This window comes from Carlito syrichta, unplaced genomic scaffold, assembly GCF_000164805.1.
Source record: "Carlito syrichta isolate Samal-C Ts95f unplaced genomic scaffold, Tarsius_syrichta-2.0.1 Scaffold307159, whole genome shotgun sequence".
NCBI lineage: Eukaryota > Metazoa > Chordata > Mammalia > Primates > Tarsiidae > Carlito > Carlito syrichta.
In genome coordinates, this window is record NW_007251255.1 from 63,071 (window position 1) to 77,783 (window position 14,713).

At 42.3% G+C, this 14,713-nt stretch overlaps 1 pseudogene; it reads left to right on the forward strand.

Moving 5' to 3' along the window:
• Positions 1-4,832: 4,832 nt before the first annotated feature.
• On the forward strand, positions 4,833-8,184 carry LOC103266357 (annotated as a pseudogene).
• Positions 8,185-14,713: the final 6,529 nt, after the last annotated feature.

Genomic DNA, 14,713 nt, shown 5'->3' on the forward strand with positions numbered 1-14,713 from the left:
AAAAATCAGCTGGGCGTGGTAGCACACGCCTGTAGTTCCAGCTACTTGGAAGGCTGAGGCAGAAGGATCACCGGATCCCAGCAGGTCAAGGCTGTGGTGGCAGGGAGCGGCCACTGCACTCCAGTCTGAGTGACAGAGTGAGACTCCGACTTAAAAAAAAATAGGAAAAGTATAGGAAAAATCTGTGAAACAAAGAATTGCTTCTTTGAAAGGACCACTAAAAGTGTAAAACTTCTAAAAATTCTCACAAGAAAAAAGTGGGAACGAATTGTCTATGTGGAATGAAATAGTTGATCCTACTACAGATACAGAAAACATATAAAGGATAATAAAGAAAGCCTATTTAAAAACACTAAAGCCACCAATGCAACAAATTAGACAAATCCTTAAAAACATAACAAGCACAACTCTATTTTAAATATTATACAATAAATGTAATAGTCCTCTGTATATCAAATAAGTTGAATTTGTCTTTGAAAACCTTGCATAAAAGAAATATCAAGATACATATGTTTTTGAGAATCATATAGTGGTTTAATGAAGAAACATTTCTACAAATCTTCCAGGAACCAGAAGAGGAAAGAACACTTCACACTCACTTTATAAAACTAGTATTACCATGATACCCAATTCATATAAAAACCAATAAACACACACAAAATACAGCCCCATATCCCACAGCACTACAGACAAAAATTAAGTTATTATTACATTGTGTTCAAAATTTATGAAGAATATTTTATGGAATGATCAACTGTGATTATTAGAGGAAAGCAATCCTGATTAAATATTTCAAAATCAATAAATGTGGTCTACCATAATTTTTTTCTTTAATTAAATGGCTTGAGGAGGTAAAAATAATTTGGGGTTACATGAATGCATTGTACAATGGTGAATAAGTTGGATATTTAAGTGTACTCACCACTCCCACTTGTGCACACTGTAACCAATAGGTGATTTTTCATCCTTTCACTCTCCTCCTTCTGAGTCTCTCATGTCCAACATACTATTTTCTATGCACCGCAGATTTTTAGTTTAGTGAAAATATATGGTGTTTGGTTTTCTGTTCCTGTGTTAGTTCACCTAGGATGATGTCTTTCAATTCCATTCAAGTAGCTGCAAAAGTCATTATTTAATTCTTTTGATAGTTGAATAGAGCTTCATGGTGTGTGTGTGTGTGTGTGTGTTATAATTTGAAGTCAGGAAATGTGATGCCTTAACTTTGTTCTTGTGCTTAGGATTGCCTTGTCTATTCTGGCTTTTTGGTTCCATAATATGTGTGTGTGTGTGTGTGTGTGTGTGTGTGTGTGTGTGTGTGTGTGAAAATTATATTGTCCACTGATAATTTGATAGACATTTATGTTGATTCAACATCTTTAATTGTAAACCGTGCGATAAGCATGCAAGTGAAGTTATCTTTTTATTTTTATTTTTGTAGAAAAACCTCTGTTCCTTTGGGTAGATATCTAGTATTGGGATTACTGGGTCAAATGGTAGAGTTACTTTTAGTTATTTGGGAAATCTCCACATTGTTTTCCACAGAGGTTGTATTAATTTACATTCCCACACACATCTATTGCTATTTTTTAAAATAATGACCATTCTGACTGGTATATGGCAATATCTTATTGTAGTTTTAATTTGCATTTCCATGATGATGAGTGATGTTGATCATGTTTTACAAATATTTTGGCCATTTTTGTATCTTATTTTTATAGATGTGTCTGTTCATGTAGTTTGCCCACTCTTAATCATTGTAGATTCTGAATATTAGTCCTTTGTTAGATGTATAGTTTGCAAATACATTCTCCCATTCTGTAGGTTGCCTATTTTCTCTGTTTATTATTTCTTTTGCTGTGCAGAAGCTTTTTAGTTTAAGTAAAGTCTACTTATTTTGTTGTTGTTGCATTTGCTCTGGGGGTTTTCGCCACAAATTCTTTGCCTAGGCTAACATCCATGAGTTTTTCCTAGGTTTTATTCTAGAATTCTTATGGTTTCAGGTCAGACATTTAAGACTTTAATCCATCTTGAGTTGATTTTTGTTTATGGGGAGAGATAAGGATCAAGTTTCATTTTTCTGCATGTAGATATCCAATTTTCTCAGCACCATTTGTTGAATAAGGTGTCCTTTTTCAAGTGAATGATTTTGTCTGCTTTGTCAAAATTCGTTGGTTGTAGGGATTTATTTCTGGATTCTCTGTTCTTTTCCATTGATCCATGTGTCTGCTCTCTTATGAGTATCATGCTGTTGTGGTTACTCCAGTCTTGTAGTATAATTTGAAGTCAGGAAATGTGATGTCTTAACTTTTATTCTTGTGCTTAGGAATGCCTTATCTATTCTGGCTTTTTGGTTCCATATGAATTTTAGGATTGTTTTTTCTAATTCTATGAAAAATGACATTGGCAGTTTTATAGCAATTGCATTGAATTTATAGATTACTTTGAATAATATGGTCATTTTGATTCTTCCAATTCATGAGCATGGAATGTATCTCCATTCATTTGTGTCCTTTGCAATTTCATTTATCAGAGTTTTTTAATTCTCTTCATAAAGGTCTTTTACCTCCTTGGTTAAATCTATTGGTAGGTATTTTAGCTTTTTGGATGCTATTGTAAATGGAATTAAGCTCGTCATTTGATTCTGACTTTGGTTGCTATTTGTGTATAGTAGTACTACTGATTAGCGTGTGTTGACTCTGTATCCTGAAACTTTGCTGAAGTCATTTATCAAATCCAGGAGTCTTTTGGAGGAGTCTTAAAGATTCTCTAGGTATAAGATAATATCATTGGTATACAGAGATAGTTTGATTTTTTCTTCTCCAATGTGGATAAACTTTATTTCTTTTTTCTGGCCTGGTTTCTCTGGCTACGACTTTCAGTTCTTTGTTGAGTAAGAGTGGTGAAAGTGGGCATACTTGCCTTGTTCCAACTCTGAGGGTGAGTGCATTAAACTTTTTTCATTCAGGATGATGCTGGCTATGGAGTTTGTTATATGTGACTTTTATAATTTTGACGAATGTTTCTTGTGTGTCTATTTTGCTGAAGGTTTTTATAATGAAGGAATGCCATATTTTATCAAATAATTTTTTCTCCAGCTATTGAAATAATCATATAATCATATAATTTTTTGGTTTTGATTTTTTATGTAGATCACATTCATTATTGCATCTCTGGGATAAAACCTCCTTGATAGTGGTGAATTACCCTTTCATGTGCTATTGAATTCAGTTTGCTAATACTTTGCTAAGGTTTTCTGCAATAATATTTACCAGGAATATTGGTCTGTAGTTCTTTTTTTTGTTGCGTCTTTCTCTGGCTTTAGTTTCAAGATGATACTGGTTTCATGTAATGAGTTAGGGAGAAGCCCCCCTCTTCATTCTTACAAAATAGCTTCAGTAAAATTGGTACCAGTTCTTTGAAAATCTGGTACAGTTTGTCTATCTGTTATATCCTGGACAATTTTTGTTGGAAAATTTCTTTTTTTTTAATGTAAGGTAAAATTCAGGGTTAGCTCCAAAAGTGGTCATCTTAACAGGTGAAGTCTAGGCCTTCCATTGATCCTGGCTTTGCCCTGTTTGATATTAGGTACACTTATTAGTGCTATGTGGCCCCTCCCTTCACTGGTAGTAACCTGCCACTGTCTATCCCTTTCATGTAGCATTATGATAAATGTTCAGGGTCCACTTATGAGTGAGAACACATAAGCACTCAGTTCTTTGTTTTTATGATAGGTCATAGAGGATGATGGACTCTAAATCCACCCAAGATGCTGTGAAGTCCATAATTTTGTCCTTCTTTATAGCTGTGTTATTTCATCATGTATATGTATCGCTTTTTTTTTAACCCAGTACACATTCAATGGGCAGCACAGTTAGTTCCATGTTTTTGCTATTGTGAATAGTGCTGCAATAATTATTGTTTCAATCTCTCTACTTGGTATTGGTCTATCCTGGGTTTCTATTTCTTCCTGATTCAAGGTTGGGGATTGTATGTTTCCAAGACTTTATCCATTTCCTCTAAATTGCCTAATTTGTTTGCATAAAGGTGTTTATTACAATTTCAAATGATCCTTTGTATTTCCATAGTGTCAGTTGTAGTATTTCCATATTTATTTCAGATTAAGTTCATTTGAGTTTTTCTCTGTTTCTAACTAGTGGTAAATTAATTAAGCCAGTGATCTAACAATTTTGTTTATCTTTTCAATTAACCAATTTTTTGTTTCACTGATCATTGTTTTTTTTGTTTGTTTCAATTTCATTTAGTTCTGCTCTGATCTTCATTATTTCTTTTCTTCTGCTAACTTTGAGATTGGTTTGTTTCTGATTTTCTAGTTCCTTAAAGTGTGACGTTAGGCTTTTTTTCAGTACAAAATTATTATTTGTTTATTATAAAGTTGTAGGGCACAAGTGAGGACTTACTGCTAAGTAGGTTGCATGCAGGTGAAATTTGGGCTTCTAGATAGCCCTCACTCCTGTTGGTAGTGGACCAGGTACCCTTTGTGTTATCACATGGCCCCCACACTCTTGCCTCCCTCCCTCCCTTAGTAGTGCCCAGTGACTGCCTATCGCACTCTTGTGCTAATGTGACAAGTATTTAGGGTCCACTTATGAGTGAGAACATGCGGTATTCAGTATTCTTTCTGTGATAGTTCACTTAGTATCACAGTCTCAAACTGCTTCCAAGTTGCTGTGAAGGCCGTGATTTTGTTCTCCTTTATGGCTGCATAATACTTCATTGTGTATAGATATCACATTTTCTGTATGCAGCACACTTTTGATGGGCAGCAGGGTTAATTCCAAGATTTGCTACTGTGAATAGGTGTGGCAATCAACATGTATGGTCGAGTGTCTAAGAAATCTATGTGTGTAAGCAAAGAAGGTAACATACTATTGGAAGAGGTTTTCAGAAATGAAGACAGAATGGGAAAAAATATTTGCAAATTATGCATCTGAAAAAGGTCTAACATCCAGGATCCACAAGGAACTGGAAGTAAAGGGGGGGGGTATTTAAAAGTGGGCAGGGACTCGGAGAGCTGGGCTGGCGACAGGCCTCGGCCCGCTTGGCCTGAGCCCTCAGAACCCGGCGCCTTGGCCGCGACCACGCCCAGCAGTCCCAGCTCGCCCAGCCAGGAGGCGCGCGGGCTCATGGGCAGCCCAGGCGGGTGCGGCGCGAGGTTGCCCGCGGAGTGTCCCCGGCGAGGAGCGCCACCCGGGCGAGGGCGAGGACGATGCCGAGATGAAGGCCCCGCCATGGCGAAGCTTGTGGTTGCGGCAGCAGCAGTGGCGCTGAGCCGAGGGCAGACGAGAAGCTGTTCGCTGGAGCAAGGAGGAGCCGGCGCGGCGGCTGTGGCGCGCCAAGGGCGAGAAGGTGGGCCTCATGGAGTTTCGCGGCCTCAAGAACTTGAACCAGCAGCTGTGGGAGGACAACCAGGAGCTGCGCGAGCTCTGTTGCTTCCTGGAAGATGATCCGCAGAAGGGGTGCAAGCTGGAGCGCCAGTGGCAGCGTTTCTGGCGCCAAGCGGCCAGCGCCTTTGGCACTAAGTGGTCCGCTGGCGGCAGAAGCTGCGCGAGCTGGAGGCGCGCCGGGAGGCCCTTCTGCGCGGGAACCTGGAACTCAAGGAACTGGCGCTGCCGCTGGACTAGGAGCGCGCAGCGGCTGGCGGCGCAGGCGGCAGCGGCGGCGATTCCCGCAACTCCATCCATATCCAGGCCAGTCTGAGGGGGCGACTGGCGGGGGCGCGGCACGCGCGGCGGGCGTAGGGGGCCTGGGACGTGGAAGACGGCAGCAGTACATTGAGCGCGGGCAGCGGCGGCAGCCCAGGCCACCACCACCACGTCCCGACCCCGCTTCTGCCCCCGGGCCACACAAGGTCCCCAAAGCCGAGGTGGGCGCCACGCAGCTGTCCCTGGACAACCTGTAGGCGCCACCCTACCAACCCAGCATCCCTGACGGCCTGCAAGATCCCTCGTCCACCTACCTCAAAAGGCTGCAGACTCAAGTGAGGCTCCTAGGGTAACAAGTTCCTGGCACAGGTAGGGGGTGGCTGGCAGCGGCTGGACCTAAGGTGCTCCTGTGCCCACCCCAAACCTCCCTGGGCTCCCTTCTTCTGGATCATAATCTCCCAGGAGTAGAGGCTGGGCCAAGGGTGTTCCAGTGTGCACCCCCAGCCTCTCTAGACTCCCTTCCCCTGGTTCCACAACCTCCGTCCTACCCCCACTCCCTCCAGAGTCACCTCCTGGAAAGCCGGGGTCAGGGACTTCATCCTGGCTCCCACACCTCTGGTGCTGCCCTCCGGCTCAGTCCACAACACTGAGGGTTCTTTAAGCTCCTTGGGCCCCATCGTCCAAGAGGATGTGTTGCTAACACACAATTGGTGAAGATTGGGAGCCTTTGCCAGTCTAGCAGACGGGTGATTCCAGGCGGGACAAGAGCGAGAGGTGGAACGACACACACGAAATCCTTCCTGAGGCCCCACTCCTCCCTACTGGGCCTAACCCCAAGCCCAGACGGATGAGGCTGCAAATACTCTTCAGAGTGGGGTAGCAGGGCCACAGCAAGGGTGGCTGCAGGGAGGGGGAGTCAAGCTCGGGCCTGTGCCTCTGGAGTGTGGAGAAGATGGAGACCACCAAGTTCAGGGCCTTCCCTGCTGTGGGTGGGGGCAGGTCTGGGGGCTGGCGAGGGGAGGCTGTGCGCAGCCCTGCTTGGGATGCCTGGGGTTCAGCCAGCTAGGCTGGCTCTTTTTGCTCATCCCTGGCTTAACCCTAGCCTCCCCCTCTCTTGCTGTCCCCTTTGGCCCACAAGCGGCCCAGATACCCGAAGCGTTTTCTCTGGGAACCAACTCTAGGGATAGCTCAGCTCCCTGGCCCCTTTCCTAGATGACCAGCCAGGCTTGGTGCCTGCTGCCCCCTCAGAGGGCACGAGGCACCCTCTCTGCCCCCTGGTGGCTGCTGAGAGGCAGGAAGCACAGCCCCCACTGTGGCTCTTCCTCCACACCCCTCCTCTGCCCACATGCTGTAGCCTGGCACTGCTCCTAGGCTGCCTTTTGTCATTTTACAACCCAGGTTAAGGTGCTGTGTGTGGAGGTGGAGTGGGAGGGCTTTGGCCTCAGACTTGCTGGCTCAGTGGGACTGTTGAAGATGCCAGGGGGTTCGGGTTTCACCTGGCTTTTAGGGAGCTTCCTAGACACAGACAATCCTCATGGACTTGATGAGCAAGCCAGGGCTACCTAGGAGGGGGTGTGGGGTGGGCCACTGGAGTTGTGGGTAGACAGAGTGCCAGGGGTCCATCGGGCCTCTGGGGGCCTCAGCCCTGGAGCAGGGTCTCATCAGGGAGTGGGAGAGTGTTGCCTCCTTCAGGAATGGGTCACAGTTCTGCAGAGTGAAGGCCAGCACCATGTCCTGGTGGCCAGAGCTGGGGCGTCCAGGTCCATGGCCTCACGCTCTCCCCCATCTGTCTCTTCTTTGTTCCTATGGAGACACAAGCTTAAAGCTGAGGCTTCCGATTCAGGATGCTGTTTGCACATTATTAACCTGGGAAGTACACACCACATTCCACTCAGACACCAGCTTGTGGTCCTGACTTCAGAAGGACAGGAGTGTCCCTTGGCCCCTGCTGTCTGTCCTGGGTCATGTTTTCCATGGAGAAAAGACACCTCAGCTCCTGACCAACCACGGACTTGCAGGAAGCGTGACCCATGATGGCTGTGGAGCAGCCACAGCCTTGCCTTCCTGGGGTGCCATGGTCTCACAGGGGGCCCTACTCAACTGTCCACCTCCTACACCCACCTGTGCAAAAGTGTGGGTTGATGAGAGCCTGAGGCCTGAGCCCAGGGCTCTCTCCTTCCCCAGGCCTGATCCTGGAGGGCAGCAGCAGCAGGTGTCTAGCCACATTCTTATTTCCCATCTGAGCCCATGCAGGGGGCTAGGCCTGCTGAGCACTGGCAGCAGACTTGGCAGCTGGAGAGATGGCGACCCTCTCCTAGACTGGGCTTGCCGGTCGCAGGCAGTTCGGCTGGAATTTAAGGACAGAACCAACCTTTGCCAGTTCGTTGCTAGGTACATCAAGAGTGGGAACCCAGAGACCATCCCATGCAGAGGTGTTCAAAGTGTTTTCATTTTTTTAGTAAGAACGTGCTTTCTGCCCAAGCAGAACCTTGGGAAGCCCAGCTCTGGGCAGCGGGATTAGCTTGCATGTGTCTCTGTGTGGTGTGTGTGTTGGGGGGGGACACCTGGTTCCCATCCCTATTTTATTTCTCAGCATGGACTCTGTAGCAGACAGGGGTCTTGCCTGAGGTCTCCCAGTAAGTGAGTGTCAGGACAAGGCCTGGCACCCCAAGAAGGGGGCAGATGGGGCTCAGGTGACTTTCCCCCTCCTGTCTGTCCCTAAGCTGCAGGGGAGGGCCTTGAACCCCACCATCAGCAAAGGCACTGGGAGCCGATGGCATTAGCAGGGCCAGAGAAGTCTCCAGGATCACAGATAGAGCTCCTGCCCTTCCGTGGGGGAGGGCAGTGCCATTCTCAGCCACACAGGAGAGAGACGGAGAGACAGGTTTAGAGAAGCAGGCCTCTGGCCTGCTCGGTTCTTTCCGGTGGCTGGTGGCACCTGCCTGCCTTTGGACTCCTGGACTGGCTCCAGTGACACTGGCTTTAGAGGCTCCTCAAGATTCTTTCTCTCCCCAAGACTCTGCTCATCTGTAAAGTGGGCACTCACATAGTCAGTCACCTGTGTGCATTCCCCTGGGGATACAGGGAGGACCAGCAAAGGCTTGCCCTCTGGAGGTTTGTAGTCTAGTCTTATCCTTGTCCCTGCCTGACCTACATGACCCAGCAAGTAATACTCACATACATGGAGGTTGCTGGAGGATGACAGCAGTGAAAGGAGCCCGTGGCAGGGCTCAGCCCATGATGGGAGCAGCAGTCCTGTTCTAAGAGGGCACTGGGAGAGTGGGGTTTACTCAGGCTTCTTCTTCCTGGCCTCCTGTGCACAGCCCCCTGACCACCTGCGGGTGGTTCAGTGCTTACTCTGAGCCCTCTTCGTCCCTGGGATACCCGCCTTTGCCCATAGGGCATCATGACCCACCTTTGTAGCTCCTGGCCTCCACCCCTGCTGGACCATCAGCTACTCAGGACAGGGCTACAGGTCTGAGCAGTCACATCTTTGTCTCCAGTGCTCAGCCCAGATGAATTGGGTGCACGTGCCTCGGGGAACCTGTGATTGATCTCCCTCCCTGCCCCCTGCCCAGTCTCCTAGGCCAAGTGGGGAGACTCACTCCAGCTCAGAATAAGAAAGGTCTGCTTAAATAAGGGAGGGCAGCTTCCACAGGTGGTGAGGGTACCATCTTTGGAGGTAATTAAGAGATGACTGAACAGTTGGATGACTGTGTTTAGGAATCTTGAGTGGGATGCTGTCTTCAACCTTATGGGCTGTGACTTGCAAGATTTTGTGATTATGGCATTTGAATCTTGTTAGTGAAATCAAGTTGTACAGAAACCCCCAGCACTGCACAAATTAGGACTCTTTCTGCTGGTGAGAACCAGGAGAGAGTAATGTCATTCTCCGCAGTGCAACATTATAAGGTGGGGTTCAGGTGGGAAGACTCAGGTGGGAGGACTGAGAGCCTCTCCAGACTCCCACTCTCAACCTCCTCCTCCAATGGCTCCATTTAACCCCTAAATAGCTTTAATTAAAAATGTGCCAAAATGTTTACAGACTACATTACTGTAAAAAAGAAAGAAAGAAAGACAGAGAGAGAGAGAGAGAGAGAGAGAAAGAAAGAAAGAAAGAAAGAAAGAAAGAAAGAAAGAAAGAAAGAAAGAAAGAAAGAAAGAAAGAAAATAAATTGGGCAAAGATTATGAACCTATACTTTTAGAGAAAGAAGACATGGAAGAAAGGGAGACATGCCAGAGCTGGCATGGACCAGAGAAATTGGACAATGTTAGGTTTTTAATATGTGATCTTTCAATCTTAGTAATGTAGGCCTCCAGTACTCTAGATTTTTCTCTGAGCACCCCTGGCTGCGTCCCAGAGGTTTTGATATCTTTTTTCATTACTGTCATTCATTTCAAGTAATTTTCTAATTTCCATCTTGAGTTCATTGTTTACCCACAGATTCTTCAGGTACAAATTGTTTAACTTCCATGTTTTTGTTTGCTTTTGTGAGTTTTCTTAAACTTAATCTCTAGGCTTATTTTGCTGTGGTCTGAAATGGTGCTTGATGTAATTTAAACTCAGTCTGAGGCCTATCATATGGTCTATCTTGGAGAATGTTTCATATATATGAAATGTACAAAGTAAAATGTATATTCTCTAAGTTTTAGGTGAAATACTCTGTAGATGTCAGTTAGGCCCCTTTTCTCCATGCAGTTTAACTTCAATTCTTCCTTGTTGATTTTCTCCCTTGGTGATTTGCCTATTACTATTAGTGGAAGGTTGCAGTCTCCCACTATTATGTTACTATTTATTTTCTTAGGTCTTGTAAAATTGGTTTTATGAAACTGGGAGCTCTGGTGTTAGGTGCATATATATATTTTAAATTGTTGTATCTTATTAGCTTGATCTCCTATCATTATATAATAATCTTCTTTGTTTTTTACTATTGTTAATTTAAAGGCTTTATTTTTTTCTGTTACAAAAATTATTGCTCTTGTTCATTTTTGGTTTTCATTAGCATGGAACATTTTTCCACCCCTTTACCTGGAGTCTATGGGAGTCTTCGTTCGTCAAATGAGACTCTTGAGAACAACATATACTTGGATTGTGTGGGGGGTTTTAATCCATTATGCCAAGCTATGTATATTATGTGGAGCACTAAGACTTTTTACTTTCAGGGTTAATAATGATATGTAAGGTACTATTCCATTCATCATGTCAGATGTTACCTAGTTTCTTTTTTCTTTTCCTCTGTTGTGTTGATATTCTAGTCCTATGACCTTTATGATTTCCAGAGTTTTTCTGCTGCTGTATTTTGAACTTTTGTTTCAATATTTGGAACTCCTTTAAGTATTTTTCATAGAGCTGGTCTGGTGCTGACAAAGTCCCTCAACATGTGCTTGTCTGACATAGAATATTTCTCCTTAATTTATACAACTTAGTTTTGTTGAATACAACACCCTTGACTGACTGTTATTCTATTTGAGGAGATTGAAGATGGAGATCCAACACCTACTCGCTTGTAGCATTTCTTCTGAGAGGTCAGCTATTAGTCTGATTAATTAGTAAGCTATTAGATGCATTTGTCTCTCTTCTCTTAAAACTACAGTAAACAAAGAAGGAAAAAATCATTTAGAAAGTCAGGAATTTAAAGGAACATCCTCAATTTGACAAGGTTATTTTAAAAACCTACAGCTACGAGTATACTTAGTAATGAAAGATGGACTGTCTTATCCCTATAACTATGAGTGCACTTCTGTCTATTTGCAAGGACATGATTGTCTCCATAGAAAAATTTTTGTAATTTCAGGAAAACAATAAGTTCATATAAGTAAACATGAGCTCAGGAAAATTTTGACATTCAAGATTAGCGTACAAAAACATTGTATCTCAGTATACTAGAAATATGAGCAGTGAAATAAAATACAATATTCCAGTTACAGCCCCATGATACTAAAATTCTTAGGGGTAAATCTTTAAATATACATATGAAAATAAAACCAAAACAAATAAAAACTTGTACAAAACTTGTGTCCTGTGAATATAATAATACTGATGAAAGTAATTATAGAAAGAAATAAAAATAGTGGCATGTATTATATTCATGAATTGCAAGATTCAATATAATAAGGAAGTCAATTCCCCTTAAATTGACATATATATTTTTAATTTGATTCTTATGTAAATTACAGCAATTCTTTTTATTACAACAAAAGTATGCAAAAAAGTATAGAAAAAAGCAAAGGAACAGGTAAGCTAAAACATTTCTGAATAAGATGAAGTAGGAGAAATAAGGCTATGTTATTTTGAGTTATGTATATGTAACACATGTGTACATATATAAGCCATTAACTTTATTGAAGAAATTAACAAAAAAAATTTTATATGTTTAAAATGTATAATTTAATACATGTATACATTGTGAAATGTCTACCACAATTAAGTTAATTAACACATCCATCACCTCACATAGATACATTTTATTGTATGTGTAAGAATAATCATGATTTACTCCTAGTAAATTTCAAGTATATAATGAAGTATTATCAACTGTAGTCACTATTATGTACCATAGATTCTCATATATATATATATGTATATATACTATATGTAATATATATATAAACACATGCGTATATATTCACCACAGTGTTTATATAAAGCAGGCACAATTTTCATATATCAATTATACCTCAATAAAGCTTGAAATTGTTATATTAATACAAAAATAAAAACTATATAGTATTAGTAGGAATATAGATACAAATCAATAAAACTTTTTGAAAGGCCCTGCAAGTTTTGGGAAGTCTTCAATTCAAACTTAAATGGATATCACTGAAAATTTCGGAAAGCAAATGTGAGGTAGGGCAGTCTATGTGGTGAGCTGTTTTTTTGTGTCCACAGACAAGTAAGCTCCTAATTTGTCATTCTGTGCGCGTGACTCGTTTTACTTAATATTCTCCAGGTTCATTCATGTTGTTGCAAATGGCTGAATTTCCTTCCTTTTTAATGGTTGAACATATTCCATTGCACTTATATACTACACTTTATGATTTACCCATTACAAGCCACTTAGGTTGTTTCCATATTTTGGATAATATGAATAATGCTGCAATGAAAAGTTGAACTCATAGAAGCAGAATATGTATGATTGCTGCCAGGGGCTGAAGAAAGGAGGAAGTAAAGAAATGTTGGTTAAAGGGTACACACTCTTAGTTATAAGATAAATATGTTCTGAGGATCTATTGTCCATCACGGAGACTATAGTTGATAATACTTCATTATGTACTTAAAATTTACCAGGAGTGAATCCTAAATGTTCTCACAACTGCAATAAAATGTACCTGTGTGAGGTGATGAATGTGTTAATTAACTTGATTTTGGCAATCATTTCACAATGTGTACATGTATCAAATCATCACGTTATACTTCTTAAATATATACAATTTTTTATTTGTTAATTATACCTCAATAAAGTTGTGAAACATAATTTAGATCTATGTGTCTAGTTTACACACATACTGGGGGTGCCAAAATGTATACACATTTTAGGATATGTTATCTCTGTGTTAATTTTAGTTTACCATAATCAGAAATGTCTGGACACTGATGGCAACCACTTTGAGCACCTCTTATAACTGCAGAAGTCAAATGTGACTTGTACTCATCTTTTGTTATCGGTATGTATTGAGTATTACAATTTTAATACAATTTTTCCTTTCTTAAAATGTGTACACATTTTTAGGCATTCTCTTTGTATAGAGTCATTTCATGGTTTTATAAATTATCAACACTTTCTCTCTGTTTTTTTATTTGGGGTCTCATTCTGTCTCCCAGTCTAGAATGCAGTGGCATGCTCACAGACACCACAACCTTGACCTGCTGGGCTCAAGAAATCTTTCCACCTCAGCCTTCCAAGTAGATGGAACTACAGACACCCACCACCATGCCTGGCTATTTTTTAAAAAATTTATTGTAGAGATGAGGTCTCACCAAGCCGCCAGGCTGGTGCTGGAACCCTGAACTCAGGCAATTTTCTTGCCTTGGCCTCCCAAAGTGTTGGGATTATAGTCTTGAGCCTCCATACCTGGCCCACTTTCTCTTTTTTTTTTTTTTTACTTTTTTTTTCTTTTTATTGTGAATTTGTGGGGTACAGTTAAGGGTTAGGTATACAGTTGCGTTTCATTCAGACACCCTGTTGATATCGGGTGTTTCCCCGTTCCCAGACAGATATTTGCTACTGTTAATCCCATCTCCCTCCCCCCACCGTAGTGTCCCAGTGTGGTCAGTCATTTTCGTATAGTATTGCATTGGATGTTTAAGGTCCATTATATGAGTGAGAACATGTGATACTCAGATCTTTGTTTCTGTGAGAGGTCACTCAGTATTATAGACTCTAGTTCCATCCAGGTTGCTGCGAAATTCATGATTTTGTTCTTTTTTATGGCTGCATAGTATTCCATCGTGTATATGTACCACATTTTTAAAATCTAGTCCTCTTTTGACGGGCAGCATGGCTGTTTCCAGGTTCTTGCTATTGTGAACAATGTTGCGATAAACATGCGTGTGCAAGTAATTTTTTTAAAGAGTGATTTGTGTTCTTCAGGATATATTCCCAGTAGGGGGATTGCGGGGTCATATGGGAGGTTGGTATTTAGAGCTTTTAAGAATCGCCACACTGCTTTCCACAGAGGTTGCACTAGTTTACACTCCCACCAACAGTGTAGAAGTGTTCCCTTTTCACCACACCCTCTCAGCAGCTGTTATTTATTGAGTTGTTGATAATTGCCATTCTGACTGGGGTTAGGTGTTATCTCAGTGTGGTTTTGATTTGCATCTCCCTGATGATTAGTGAGGTTGAACATTTCTTCATGTGTTTGTTGGCTGCTTGGATGTCTTCCTTTGTGAAGTATCTGTTCATCTTTTGCCCATTTTATAATGGGGTTGTTTGTTTTTTTCTTTTCAGCACGTTTGAGTTCCTTGTAGATCCAGAATGTTAAGCCTTTGTGGGACCTGGAGTTGGCAAATACTTTTTCCCAGTCTGTAGGCTCTCTCCCTGCTCTC